General features: G+C 34.1%; 1 protein-coding gene across 1 annotated transcript in view; it reads right to left on the bottom strand.

Moving 5' to 3' along the window:
* LOC108903894 (LIM domain-binding protein 2) overlaps window positions 1-15774 on the bottom strand; it is a 168422-nt gene that overhangs the window by 121284 nt on the left and 31364 nt on the right. The gene's annotated exons all lie outside the window — the stretch shown is intronic.

Here is a 15774-nt window from a genome sequence, read left to right as displayed (position 1 = left end):
GTGTCGGCCGACCCCGGTCGTCCCCTACGGACGATAATAGCGTCAATTCGATGAAATATCTGCCCCTGTATTAGGCGGCGATGTATTTTTGCAGTCGAACGCCATGAGACCGACCCCGCTAATAACCATCAGGAGTGGGATTACCTAGTCGGGAGGGTGATCAAAGCAAATCGCAGCTGTTCGAATGGATCTGAAAAGAATTCACGTAATTCTTTTGATTTCAGCAGTATCCGCAAAATTAATCAGCAGTTCATCATAAATTAAAATTACAATATGTGCAATAATAGTCAATATTTTTGGGGGGGGAAATATGTGTTTCCCTAAATCTAAATCTGAAATTCCTTTTTTTATAAAATAAATAATCGAGTTATAATTAGTTGTTTAAACTGCCGCTGGGAGATATATACCGGACTATCTGGAAATAGCGTGGAAAGTTGTATCAGTGCAGTATCAACGTTGCCAGTTGTTACTTTTTAAAACAAAATCTGCGGATGAACCGCACTTTTTACTCGTCATAAAATGAAACGCTGACAAGTGTATTTTAGTAAAAATTTTTTATAATGAATAAAATCACGGAAAATCATAATTTTGCACGATTTTTTAATGTAAACATAAGTAAACAGTAAAGCATATTGTACTTGTAGCAGTTTTATAACAAAAACTTCTAATTTCAGTTCAAAACATACAAGGTGGTCTCGAGGTAACAGGCCAAAATTCATGGGTAGATTCCCGAAGCAAAAATATTACGATTTAGCTGAACTTACATTAGTCCAAAAGTTAATAGTTAAAGAGATACAGGGTATTAAATGTAAAATATTATTTTAGTTTTTTATTCCTTAAAAGTGCAAATATCTTCACAAAATTTTGGAGTTTGGAGTTTTAAGTAGAGGAAATGAAATCTGTTCACATTTTGGTTAAAGTTCATAGATGGATCTGCAGTAGATTTAATGTGTTAAAAAGGACATAACTTTATTGAACTTTAAGGTATCTCATATTTGGTATCAAATTCTTATTATCCAACTCTTTTTACACAAAAAAAGGTATATTTTATGAAACTAGCTGTCTCGCATCGTTTTCGAGATATTTGGCTTTGAAACTTCCAATGCTGTTGAATTAAATTACAATTAAGTACCTACCTATTATTAATTTAGCGGTAAAGTTTCTTAAGTTTGGACGAAAGTCAAATAATTGACGCTTTCCACTTGTGCTACTTTTCATTAAGTATTATTCGTACCTAATTAAAATTATATCTTAGCTTACAATTTAAATTGTATGTACATAGAGTGAGACAGAATGTCGAGATTTCCGTTTTTGGGGTTACATGAAATCAGTCGTTTCTTTTAATAAACGCGTTGATAAATGTATTGAAGTTAGAGGTGGACATTTTGAGCAATTATTGTCAAGAAGGCATATTTTTTTTACTAATGTTTACTATTTTACTGTTCATCACAATTTTTAATTCTAAATAAACCCTTGTTTTTAACATTTCTAAATTATTTTAATTATTTCAACTATTAGCATTGGAAGTTTCAAAGCCAAATATCTCGAAAACGGTGCGGGACAGCCACTTTCATAAAGTATACCTTTTTTGTGTTAAAAAAGTTGGAAAATAAAAACTTGATACCAAGGATGAGATACATTAAAGTATAAAAAAGTTATGGCGTTTTCAACACATTCAATCTACGGCAGCTAACGCCCTCTATAACTATAACAAAAATGTGAACAAATTTCAATTCCTTTATCCAAAGAACACCAAACCCCAAAATTTTGTGTGGATATTTTGCATTTATTAACGAATAAATGAAAAAAAAAACCTAAAATAATATTTTACATTTAACACCCTGTATCTTTTTAACTATCAACTTTTGGACTAAGGTAAGTTCGGCTAAATCAAAATATTTTTGCTTCATAAATCTACCCATGAATTTTGGCCCATTACCTCTGGATCACCCTATATAGTAGCAAAGCATGTTTTACGAAAAATGAAGACGCATTTTTCCTTTCTTCGTGAGAATATGAACATTATGAAGCCTTTTGAAAGGCATATTGATTAATAGGGCTGTCAGAGAGAGCCGCAATTCAATGGCGTGCAAAACGGGTCAATCGAGACGTGTTTTAGCCGCTGCCTCAAAATGCTTTTCACGTTCAGGTCACGTTAGTATACTGTTGATTTATTATCCGTTGGACAGGTAGTGTATTGCAGACAATTTAATTTGTTGCTTTTTAATAAATAATGCGTAGATCTATGTCATCTCATTTATTTTTTTTTTCTATATTTTTGATACTTTTCACAATAAATATTAAAATATGTACCTAAGTCTAGGGTTGTCAATTGGCGGCAAGATAAAAAGTAAACCAACAAATGTTGATAACAAGAAAAGTTGTGTGTCATCATTTGATAAATTTATTAATAGTGTAATTGTAGATTGTACTGATAAACCAAAATCAAGACGCTTATTTCTTTGCCCTTCCGACTGTACATTGGGATTACATTATTTGAAGAGCACGAATATTGCTTAATATTCGAAAACGACATTTTCAATAGTTTTTTAAGTGTGAAGGCAACTTTCGGAAATATAAATGTACCATCAATGTATCATTCTTTTTCGTAGCTTCAATAGCATTATCTAACCAGTCACTTGTGGGGGATGACCTAGTATCAGTGGCGGCTAGCCAGGTGACGCACCACTTCACCTAAAATTTCCGTTTGGTTGTGCAATTGAAAATTATATTTAATTTTACATAAATTTTATAATTTAGGTACAATTCTATAATGAAAATTTATTGTGTATGTTTGTTTTAATACGCTAAAATAAACGGAATAGTTGCGCGGTGAACGCCTTCTAAAAAACATTGCCTTCGTTGAGCGCGAGCATCAACCTCGTACTATACAGAGTATAGCATAAGCAAGTGACGCGGATCGAAATCAGTTTCTATTCCGCTTCACTTCGTAGCGTTGTTTACGGCGGTTGTCATGGCAACGAGGCGGCCAACACGTGAGTAAACTACGGCGTGGGGGAACGAGTGACGCGGAAACAGCCTTTAAACAGTTTATACGATACGTCGCCCAGCGCACGATTATAACGGTTCTTTGTTAATATTTGTTTTGTATCAATAATTGTAGAAATGTTACCTATATATGATTCAGTATGTATTTTATTGGAAACGCCATTTTCCAGATGGAAAATTGACGACAAAAAGGATTTTTTTAATTGCGAGAGACCTGTGCCTTCTCTCGATGAGGAAAAAAGGGGGGAAGTCAAAAGACAAAGTATACGTTCGGAAGTTTCGGAATGAACGGTATTCGGAGTATAGTGTACGTGGTTGTGTGGAAATATTTATTTAAAAATTTTTTGTATGCGGTGTTTAATTGTTTTTCTATATTTTACAAAATCTAAATGAAAATCCTTCTCGCGAACGTCAGTTTTTCGGTAAAATTGCAAATGCAACTAAAAATTTCCAGATTCATTTAAATCCGCTTGACCTTGAAAATTTTCGTCTGCGGCGCATTTTTTTCTGTTTAGTCAATCAGTGAATATGCCTCACATATTCCCAATGTCACGAGCCGCCACTGCCTAATATCAAAATTACCAGAGTTATTCCTAAATTTGAGAAGCTGCGTCTGCTAAATCGTGTGTTTTTGGAAAGCGATTCGTTTCAGATGCATTTTTTCGTAGTATTCGGACGTCCCACATTATCGTACGCTATCCTCCTTGTATTCACCCCCATATATCTTTTTTATTCCCCGCGAGATACGCTGCACGTTCGAGTGTTATTTATAGCGTTTGCCGCGGGCATAAAATAGAGTGCGAACGCGGGGACAAAATATATTTTACCGCAACGCAACGCTTCCTATACCGTAACTCTTAACGGTGATCCTGGTTTGTTAAAAGATTAATGTAGGTGCTGTTATATACGTTCCGGGCAAGTGGCTGAGTAATGAGAGGCGGACTTTTTGCCTCGGACAGGCACCGCCGAGGCGAAATTATATCTGTAATTGATAGTAGTCGGGCGCTGCGACGACTGTTGGGGTTAGCAAAATTCCAAAAAAAAATATCCAAGATCGCTCCGAGTTAAATGACGCCTCTACAAACACCAGTAGAATAGATCATTGTATACTGAAGTTTTCTTAAATTTTTCTCTCGATAAAGGTGATCTAGTATGATATAATTAAGTTCCGTGGAAGAATCGTACATGATGAGCAGTACCGGATTCAGGACAATGCGTCAACATGCACAAGAAACGAAAAATTATGCAGGGTGTCCCGTAATGAATTGTACACAGAGTAAAACTTATCTTAGTCCAAAAGTTGATAGTAACCCAGTTACAGGGTGTCAAAATCAAATTTTTGTTTAAATTTTTTTAAATAATCTTCGAAATAATTGATGTATTTAATCGAAATTTGGTATCCCGGTGTTTTTTGACATGAAAAATTCAAATTTTTGCATCACTTTGGCATACATCGTAGAGGGCGTCACTTACGCCGCATCTTAGAACTTTTATAGTTAATAAAATATTTGCTGCACACTGTACACTCTACTACAGAGGTTGTGAAGCGTCAAAATAGATGTGATTACAGATACATATTTGAGTGTAATGGATATGACTAAAATATTAAACAGATAACAGGCATCCGATAATACCTAGATGTAAGAAACAATTAAAATTGTGGTCAAATTTTTTAAACCAAAGTTTAAAAAATTAAATTATTTAAATGTTAATTACCTAAATATTTAAAAAATTTTTTTAGGGTATAATAACAGTTCGTAGTGATTTTCTACAGTTCTTGTAGGTGTTAATCTTTCTAATCCCAATCGCCAGGCAATTGTATAGTTGTATACTCTACTACAAAAATGATCGTTGTTTTACTCGAAACCACCTAGGTTTATGCTTAGAGCAAGGTTGGCAAATATCATGATATTTATATAAATATCAAATATCGGATCTATATCTTGATATATATCCGATATATATCAAGTCTTGATATTTATTTTTTTTTAATTAATTAGTTTATGAATAATATTATAGTAGCGAAATAAATTAAGAAACTATTTAGATAAATATTTTTATTTCAAATATCAAAAACCAGAACGAAAAAATTAATATAAATTCTGAAACTAATAAAAAATATTTGCGTGAATATTAGGTACTACGAAAACTAACCAATTTACACCAGTCAACATAAATTTCATAAATATCAAAAGAAATACAAACACACAGCACCTGCTCGAATTGACTAACACCTGGAGAAATAAGGAAATAAAAGTATTAATTCAATTTTATTTTGTTGAAAAATTCGGAGAATCACATAAATAAACAGGTTCGTCAATTATTAGCACATGGTTTTGCTGTCATCTGTTTTAGCAACTTTAAACCAGTAGGAATCATTATTTAAATTTTTATAAATATCATGATGTATAGCAAGGAATAAATATCGTGATAGATATCAATGATATATATCGGATATATATCATTGATATATATCATGCCAACCTTGGCTTAGAGTACGATGGTTTTTTGGGTTGTTATGCCATGACCTGTGGAACTAGTCGTTGCCAGTCACGGAGTTACCTTTCACTTTCTTAGCCTTAGCTAGGAATCTTTGACTTGTCTTTGTCGTTTTCAAATTTCATGAAGACAAACCATCAATTTTCGCCCACGTACTGCGATTATGTTAAAACTACGCCCCTGGAATGTACGGTTAACTCACGGACCTTAGCCAATAATAATCACTTATTACAATAACCTGAACGTGACATTTCTAAGTACATATCAGTTAATTTAATGCATTATGAAATCCAAAGTGGTGCACATTTAAAGATCCATTTAAGCACGATTCTATTTTTTTTAATACCTGTGTAAATGGATACGTAATTACATCCACATTTTTCACGATTTTAAAACCAGTTCGTGGAACAAATAGAAACATTACATTAATCACCTTGAGTTTCTTGTAAGGACTGATAACCGACGTCATCAGGTTCAGATAACGTCACAACTGAACAACAACAATTGGCTAAGCAGAACGTAAATAATAATGCGTTTTTACCTGTACCTATAGCGCTGAGACAACTAGAGTAAGTTATTTACAACTTAAGACAAACATACCGTGGGTAAAGTGTTTCAGTTGTATTTTTTTATTTATTTCACATTCATGCTAAAGGTGTTTACACACGCCCAAGGGAATAGAAAGATAATTGAATAAAAATAAAATACACAAAAAGAATATACGCCTTAAAACAATAATAAAAGACTAACATGGATTTATGAAAGGTATGTTGACCATACTTCAAAATATTCGTATTCAAAAATTTATTAAAAATATGAAGAACATGATTTAATTAAAAAATTCTTATTCTGTTTGCATTTCTTTCATGTGTAGGTAATATATTGATAAATAAATAATGATAAATACAGTCCGCATGAATTTGTCCCTTTTCTAGTTTCCTGGAATCTAAAAAATCATCTAATATAAAGCTCATTTTTCCTTCTAGTATTATAAGAATGGAAATGACTTCTATTGCAAAAATTGTGCACATCGTTTTTAACACGAAGAAGGAACGAAATAGATGGTACAGTCATAATATTTAAGTCAAAAAAGTATTCCTACTTACTAACGAGCGTTCAAATAAAAACGTGGTCGAAGTTGGCTGTGACACATTGGACGTAGGGAGTAGCTTATAGCGACCAACTTAACCTCATTTCTCAACGAGCTGTATAGCAGCTGTCAGTTTCAATAACGTTAATGACTATATAACTTTATTTTAAAGAATAATCGTGATAACAATAACAAACAATTAAAGGATAACAAACGCAAATCTTTTTTTAACACTGTGTGGCAGGTACCGACTGATACTCCCACCATTTGTGATAAAACACGTACAGAAGTTCTTGGCGCATTTTCCATTATTTGCTGGACATTTTCTTTTAATTCTTCAGTCCGCTTTTTAGGTCGGCCGCTTCCTTCTTTTCTTGTTACACTGCCCGTTTCACGAAAAACATTAACACAACGCTGAACTGCACTTTGAAAAATTTTGTACTCAACAACGCCGGGAAATTGATTTTGAAATTCTATGAAACATTCTTCAATAGAATACTTCCATATTCCATCAATCTTGCGTCCATTTCTAAAGTAGGACTCTATGATAAACACTTTTTGTTCTTGAGAAAACACCATTTTAAACGCTTTTTAAAACGAAAATATTCAAATTGATAGCGGCGATATAGCGCTTTGACAGATGACGTTTAAGTTCATTTGCTATACGCTACGCCCTACGTCCAAATTTTCAGAACCAACTTGACCACGTTTTTATTTGAACGCTCGTTATATACCTACATCTTCCTTGAAGAGCAAATACATGTGTATTAGATAATGAATGAAGTCTTGATACGCAATTTTTGAAGTATGTAAGAAAAGTTTGCTTATCAAACTTTGTAGATAAAGTAGCTTTGAATCTTTTTACCAATATGATCAGTATGATTCTACGATAGCTTAGATTTCATATAAACGCCCAAAAATGTCATTCAGGGTTATTTTTGTCATTCAAATTACGAAGGCTGAAGATCATAGTGTCAGTTTTGGTCATGTTAACAGTCATTTTATTACTGACAAACCAGTCGCTTGCGAATGATTGCAACAAAGACATGTCATTAAGTAAAACATAAATTTGAATTATATGTTACAAAATGTATACCTACATAAAATATTACTGTCGAACGTATAAAGGTAGATGATTTACATAAATCAAAAAGGTAAAGGGCCCAAGACCGAACCCTGAGGAACACTATATCTTACTTTCAAGATATTTGACTTTATATTATTGTAAACAACATACCGCTAATGGGAAAAATTATTTTTTTAACATCTAATAAAACAAATGCAAGTACAAGAAACTTATTTATTTTTGTTCAAGACCTCTCGAATTGCCAATAACGCGAGTCTTACAATTAGCATATAACACCTTTCGCGCGGTTTCAGACGGATCATGTGCGAAACGCCCCACAAATAAGTTATATCATAAGGTCAAAAGCCCGTCACAAAAGTCGGCGCAACTTCGCAAACTACCTGTCTGGAACTTGGCTAAAACTTTCTTACACCTGCCCTCGCTCATCTGGGAATCCTGCTTGCGTAAATTATCCGCTCTTCTTCGCGCTCGCACGATAACCCGACGTTAAGGCCGGATCCTTACGATACCCAGCGCCTAATGTTAACATAAAGATAGTACTTAAATTGAAAATAAATGCATAAAGTATCAGCGATACGGCTCGTGTGGACTACAAAATAATAATAGGCCGTCCCTTCCTCCGCACAAATCTTTGATTTCTGAGCAAGTGTATAGTCTGTATTGAAATGGTATGGACTAATAAATCGATCACTTTTAACCAGCCATAGGCGTACCATAGCTTTCTTATGAACGGAAATTACTGCTAGGTTTATTTGAAACCTGTTCGAAGAAATAAAAACCTATTGAAGAAACATACACGACTTCTTGGAAGAAAGCCGAAATAGTTAAATGATCATCGGAGAAAAAAATGTTTCGTTTGAAACTGACAGAAACTTTTAAAGATTGTGAATCCCAATAAACCTAATTTTAATAAATATGGAGTAATTCTACGTCTCATCAAATCTTCATATTACAAGAAACGGGGATCATAATAAACGACGTGGCAAACTATAGGAATTGTAATGGCGTATTACAATACATAGTCAGTAGGTGCATTTAGAGTAAATTTGTAGGAATACACCATGATACAGTCTTCATAAATGATTACAAGCCACATGACCCGTAATTTTGGAACAGTAATTTTATTTTCTTCACGTTGGCAATTAAATTTGTCGCGAACGCTGGGCGCAGGAGTGGTCCGACCGCAGTGATTTTGGTGTCGTTTCTGCGATTAAAGGACCGCAATGGGGAGGAAAATGGTGAACTTCTATATTTTGTCTATTTTTACAGGAATATGTCGATGTTTAAGTGCATTATAAGTGAACGTTTTCTAAAGCACATAAGGTAAAACATGAATTTGTGTGTAGGAATGGCAAATCAATATGTGGTTTTCAAAGGCAAAAAAAAAAGAAAATCGGTATAGTGTTGTTGAGTACACAGTTGAGGTGGCTGTAGCATTTTCTGCAGTTATTTATTCATGATAACTACGTTCGTTTCTTAAATCTGTCAGATGTTTGCTTGGTGGCGATGCCTATACATATTTTACAGTGAAAATTATGTATAAAAACTGCCACATTTGACATACTCGTATCCGTAGTTCTGTCGAAAAACCGTGTGCACTGGTCCTCGGATCGCCTGGTTCCACGAACAGGTCTGCTGTTAGCGCTTTATTACCTCCGCTTAATCCTCCCATTATTATTCGAGATAAGCGGCTGTTCGCCATAATTTCGACATTAACAAAATAAAACAGATCCATCCGCCAGAAGAGTAAATCCCAAACGGCGGAGTAATTAATAAGAGTACAGCCGAATAAGCAACTAACTAACTGGTAATTAGCCGGCCTTATTCGGGCGGGACTCCGAGTGACGCTTAATTATGTTCTTGTTTTTATTTATGCGCGAGAACGGAAACCAACAGGGGAGGCAGGAACGTGCGATTGATATTTTGTTTCTTTCGTGCACGTCGTGAAATACTTCTGTCTGCGATATAAGGCGGCGATTACACAACAACCTGTTCGTAGTAATGCAAATTCTTAACAATTTGTTCGTACGATCAGAGCCTATATACAGGGTGTCCGCAAATTTCACCGACAACGTTTGATTGCATATTCAGGACGATAAATAAAAACGATCTACGAAAAAGTAGAGAAAAATATTTTATTTAACTTTTTTTTCGTAGATCGTATTTATTTAGCGTCGTGAATATGCAGTTAAACTTTGTCGTTGAAATTTGCGGACACCCTGTATAAAACAAGAATTTGGAGACGTAGGAGTGCTTTGTTCTTTTAAAAAAATGTTTCATATAAAAGTTGTAGGGTGAAAAAGGAGATAACCTAGAAAATGACCTTGACCTCAACTTCAAGGTCATATGAAGCTCAATCTTCAGCAAATCATAAAAATCTTCCGAAAACTAACACCCCAAAGGGAATAAAAAGCTTCTACGTCTACGTCGCTATTCCTGGGTAGTGCTAAAAGTAGTTAATAATTATACAGTTTCTCGACCTTAAAATGACCTTGATATCTGATCTTGATTTTGAGGTTAAGTTCATATCTTATTGTAAAACTTCCGCTCTTGTAATTTCCGAGGTCAAAAAAGAGGGTCCCATTTAATATTTTGAATTTGATCTTCAAACGACTTTTAAGTCAAGGTCAAGGTCATTTTCAGGGTCATGTCATGCCCCCCTTTTTGACCCTACAACCTTTGTATGAGACATTTTTTTAAAAAATGACCCCAACAAGGTTCTCCTTTGTCTCCAGATTCTTGTTGTTGTTTTTTGTTTTTTATGGCCACATTATGGCTAAAATATGGGTTAAATAAAAAAAATAATAAGAACAAAAAGCATTTTTTTGTGATTCAATCGAAATCTGTGATAAAAATAAGTGTTCCCATTACAAAAAAATCAACTTTCGGTCTAAAAACACCCCTTCTGGTCTAGACCGGAAGTCGTAATATCGACCTTTCAATGACCCCCTTGGTGCCATACAATTTTTGTCCGAAACTTTTTTCGAAATAATCGAGTCCAACCGAGACATTATTTTGTCTCAAGATAAATGCTCCACCCGGTATATACAGGGTAGCTGATATGTATCGACAGAAACATATTAGGTTTTTTTTAAATCTATTACTATAAAGAAAAATTAAGTATACAGGAAGTCAAAAAGTCATGACGAAACAAAATTGCTTTTGTTGCCTTGTATATTATTCTATATTCCAATTCTTCTCGAAATTCTAAAGAAAATTCATATAACTCATCATGTACCTAAATTAACTGTTTTCGAGATATCGAACTTTGAAAATATTATTATTATTATTCTCAAATTTATAAAAGAAAAAGGGGTCCCAAATTATGGATATTTATTTTGAAATTAACACAAGGTGGAGGATATGGATATGATTTAATTTTATTATTAGCATTTCACGGAAAATAAAAAAGCATAATAGTTCAGGGTTGATAAAAATGCATGAGACGAAAAAATTTATTTTTTAATGAATGTCCTGGATATTTTAAATTTTATGAAAACAATAGTTATGCCAGAATAAACAAAGGGAGAAAACAAGTTTTAATAAACAACAATGTTTTTTTAGAATCCTATTTTATAAGGTGTTCAGCGTTCACCATTTACCTCCTGACAGTAATGATTTTGCTGAACAATTTGTAGTGAATCTAAAAGGGTGTTGGGAAGAATAGTGGAAATTTCATGTCTTGTCCTTTCCTGCAACTCTTCGATTTTTTGCGGTCTATCTTCGTGGAATAATTTTTTTATGTCAAGCGGGGTCATATCGGGAGACTTAGCTGGCCATTCAATTGCCCCTCTGCGTCCAATCAGGAAAAGTTCCATCTAGATATGTCCGTACCATCCAAAATGTGGAGGAGCCGTATTATGTTAAAACCATATTTGTTCTGCCGATAAATTGGGATTGTTATTGTTCGGGAATAATCGTCCAAGCTCTGGAACATGTTCTTGCAAAAGTAATAAATATGGTCCAGTGGTAAAATTTCCGTTTATAAAATAAGGTCCTATGATGTGTCCACCAAACATTTGCTTTCTGTGGTCGTTAGGTGTGAACTTCCCCCAACCAACGTGGATTTTGGTCTGACCAATAGCTACAGTTCTGTCGGTTTATGTGACGTTTAAACAAAATGTAGATTCGTCAGAAAACAATATGTGGGTGACATTTTCGTTTAATTTATCCGTAATAACTTTGCAGAAATCGTGCCATTTTTGCGAGAAAATTATTCACACTAAATGTATTTTTGACATGTGTTATCAAAACAATCAGTATTAGACAAAAGAACGACGTGGTGTTGCTATGCAGCTAGAGATTTTCAAAGGTAACTTGATGGACTATAAACTTTATGGACTAAAATATGTTTTATATTTATAAGAAAATGATTTTCAAAGTTCGATAATCCCGAAAACCGTTAAGTTAGGTACATGATGTGCTATACGAACTTGGTTTAGAATTTCGAGGAAAATTGAAAAACGGAATAACATCCAGGGTGTTCCATTAAAGAAAAAGCAACTTTGTTTCGTCATGACTTTTCGACCGATCCTGTATTTTTCCAGGCTAAGTTGACATATGTTATTGTGAGCTGTCAAAGTTCTGTAAAATTTGTGCTTGAATAAAAGAAACTGGGTACAGTACATTACATAATAAATATGGTAACTAGGTTTTTACCGCATAAAATCGTCCGCATTAGTCCGCAAAGTAGTCGTTTCTCGCGTATCATCAGCTTGAAAGGCCGACTCTATTCGGACATTTATCTGGTGACATCGTCATTCGTTCGCCGCTTGTCAACAAACAAATGACTGCAGCCCGTCTCGTAGGCTACGATCTGGTATTTGCGGGGGTCATTAGCGAGCGTTTCTAAGGCATATTAACTACAAGCGAGAGTAATCGGGTTATACGAGCAATGCGAGGCCCTGACGGGATCACAACCAGCACAATGCCTTACGTAACGCCGGGACCGCTGAAAAGGATGCGTGGAAGTCTTGGTCGTGAAGTTAATTTATGTCGGCGGGTTGAGAGGTGCATGGAAGTATTAATCTTGGGATATTACTGAAGCGTGTACCTACATTTTGATGGAGATTTCCTTGAACTAAGGTACCTGTCCCAATTAAGGCCATATCAAGGTTTGAGTCGTTAGAGAGTTGCTGGTATATTCAACAAAAATAGTTCAATTTTGGTGTGAACGATATTTAGTCGTATTTTAGTGAAGACTTGCAGGTATAGTCTTTCCGAAGTCAGTTGAACATATATAAAAACGCCTAGCAATAAAATTTAATGAGTTTCATAGACGTCTCTAAAAAAGTTTTCTGCTAAAGGTAAAAAATAATATTAATTTAAATAAAAATAATTATTTATTTATTTAATTTGAATATAATGTGTGGAAAATTTCTATTATATGTTCATTTGGCCAACAGCATATTTTAATTATTTATTTCCTCGAACAATTTTATTATACTCATGGTAAATTTTGATTATGACATATCAAAAAACATTACGTTTTCATTAAAATATATTACTGCTCACCAAGAACCAACGGGAAGGTATGAACATATCCTTGCCAGGAAAGGATGAGGAAAGGTTGTTAGTTTAGGTTAAAAAAGTTATTAAATAAAAATAAAAACAATACAATAATTCCGCATTGCTGCACTGTCCTGGTAGACAATTTGTCAACAACTGAAATTTATGGCCCAGTCGCCCAGTGCGGCTGTGTTTGTGCGGCGTTTGCCTGCGCGCGCATTCTTCAATTCGTCGTATACATTGCTACTACCTCCATGTTTAGTTCGACCAGACCTGTATATGGGTATGGCTAAATAAATATGAGAACAAGTTTTTCAAAAAAATTGATATGATAAGAGACTAGTTAAACTGGTTCTATCATATTATATATAAGAAATAAGACTGCAACAAAAACAAACGCTTCTTTTTTTAAAACAAAAAAATTAATTTTTCTGTAAGTTTTGTCTGATATTTTTTTTCTATTAATATTTATTAATTCCATTTGTAAGGAGGCAACTTGAAAAGACCTGAGTAAAATGTAGAAACACATAATAAAATCTTTCTATCGTCACTACTTTTACATTTGGCTTTTGTCAAAGATGATATTAAAAATAACAAAAATAAAACATATTTCTTTGAAAAACTACATTTTTTAAAAATTTCAATATATCAGGAACATGTGTCTGTAAGTTAATAATTTTTAGATATGAAAAAGAAAGAAGAAGCAAATTGCAAACACCTAAATTCCCACTGGGTCATTAGATTTTCGGTGTCGCTGATTACGATTTTGAAGATAGAATTACAAAAATTTATATATATTATGAATAAGAGGAAGATATTTTGGGAATATCGCCCTCTAGAATTCTTATCTCTAAGTTTGTCTGATTGTCAGACACTATAGATTTTCGGCTGTGATTTTGGTCAGTACGATTTTCAGCACAAGCCTTCATATGTGGATATTCTCATGAAGAAAATACAGTATCCACATAATCATCATGGGTTCATATGAAAAAGTGAGTCTTCATTTATTTGCAATAAACTTTGGCAAAACTAAATGAAAAGTAAAAAAAATATTTTAAAATCAAGCTTTTATTAAAATGCGCTAATATAGTCCAATTAAATAAGCATTTAAATTGAAATTTTGGTCAACTGGCTTGAATTTTTGATACAAGTTACTTCGAGGTACATACAAGTGACAGTAATTTTTTTTTCAACCCCCGTCCAGGGGTGCAAAAAGATAAAATAAAGGGGTTTTTCAAAATAACTCAAAAGGGGTAAGATGCATGAAAAAAAAATTACGACATTGAGTAGAGGAAAGTAATGAAAATATTTCCAAGTTCTTGACTTGCTGCGAAACAAAAAAGTTGCTATAAATTTTAATGCAGCATTTGAATTCAAAGAAAAATATCTCTTTTTCTCATTCAGCACTACCGTGCCATGTTATCATGCATTGGAATCTTGATAGTCCAAGAATCTCATGAACGCTGCGTATTATCGAAAAATACCAAGAGACCTTTTAGATTGCTTTTGTATGGTAGTATTTAAATTTACTTTACATTCTTCGAAAAACTCAATGGTGTACTTTTTTTTGAAAAATGGGCCGCGTATCCCCCCCTTTGTACGCCACTGGCTAATGCGATAGGACTAATATTCTGTTAATTATGAGAACCCCCAATACGCATAATGTGTACCAAGTTTAAATCAAATCTACTCATGGATAGCCGAGATATGTCAAAAAGTGTTTATTTTTTTAAGCTTCAACGCCCTGTATCTCCAAAACAAAGGCTTTCATAAAAAAAATTTATAGAGCAAACTACACTTAATTTTTGATAGGGAATACATTCCTGCATTTTCCAAATTTAAAGTGAAAACACCCTGTATATAAACCCAAAAGGATTGAATATGGCTGCTCTATAGAAGTGTATGTAGGTATAACCCTTCGGAACCCTTACCAACCTGCCCATGATTTCTGTGATAACAATTCCCCAGGAGACTTCGCCCATCCCGTGATATCATAGTTGGATAGTTGAGATGGAACCTACGCGGTGCAACCGCCAGAATCCACGCTCGGGCTGCACTATTACGTTGCCATGGCGACCGCTCGTAATTATTAGAAAAAGCGCGTTTCAGTGGCGGTGGCAGCTTCGGGGGTCCGGGACGTCGAACCGCAGGTTCGATGATAGATGGGTGTTTGAATGGACGGGCCGACAGAGCTCTCGATTCACCTTTTGTGCCTACCTAACAAACCACGTCAAATATTCCATACAAAACACAATAATTCTTTCCTTTTAAATCTCTTTTAAAGTACAACATATGACTAGAAATACAGTGAATAACTTTTCGTTTTTTCGGTAGCGGTTTTTTAGGTGAAAAAAAATTATCAATTTTTCTTCAGCACATTTTTGTCTGTATATTGCTCATACAGGTAGGGCTTTGACTAAAAATATTAAAAAAGAAAATGGCTAAGCGACCAAAACATTTGTGGTGAAGTCACCTCTTCGATATAAATAAAAACTACGTAATATTGGTTCAAATTAAAATTTGTTGAAATAAGATTTAATTTAAAGATCGTGAGGTGATGTTAAAAAAATTGAACTTAGTT

This window comes from Anoplophora glabripennis, unplaced genomic scaffold, assembly GCF_000390285.2.
Source record: "Anoplophora glabripennis isolate ALB-LARVAE unplaced genomic scaffold, Agla_2.0 scaffold10, whole genome shotgun sequence".
NCBI lineage: Eukaryota > Metazoa > Arthropoda > Insecta > Coleoptera > Cerambycidae > Anoplophora > Anoplophora glabripennis.
This window is presented reverse-complemented; position numbering and strand designations above follow the sequence as displayed.